Here is a 279-nt window from a genome sequence, read left to right as displayed (position 1 = left end):
CCCCGCCGAGTCGACCCCTTCCAGCTGGATTTTCTCTCCCCTGGTGTTTCCCGCCGGGAGCCAGGAGCCCTAATGAGTACGTCGGGAGCCTGCTCAGGCTCACGCTTCGTAAATACGGCTGTGCCCTTTCTTGCGATGCGGTGGTGTAACTTCCTGGGCATTATCCCGTGAGTCACGCGCCCTGGCGTGGCCACGCGCGCTCCCCACGCGGGGTCTGCCTCAGCCCCCAGCTGAACACCGTGGGGGACACACCGTCCCTTGATCTGTGCCGAAGGAACT

Source organism: Cariama cristata, unplaced genomic scaffold, assembly GCF_000690535.1.
Source record: "Cariama cristata isolate BGI_N322 unplaced genomic scaffold, ASM69053v1 scaffold23473, whole genome shotgun sequence".
Classification (NCBI taxonomy): Eukaryota; Metazoa; Chordata; class Aves; order Cariamiformes; family Cariamidae; genus Cariama; species Cariama cristata.
Note: the sequence above shows the minus strand (reverse complement) of the source record.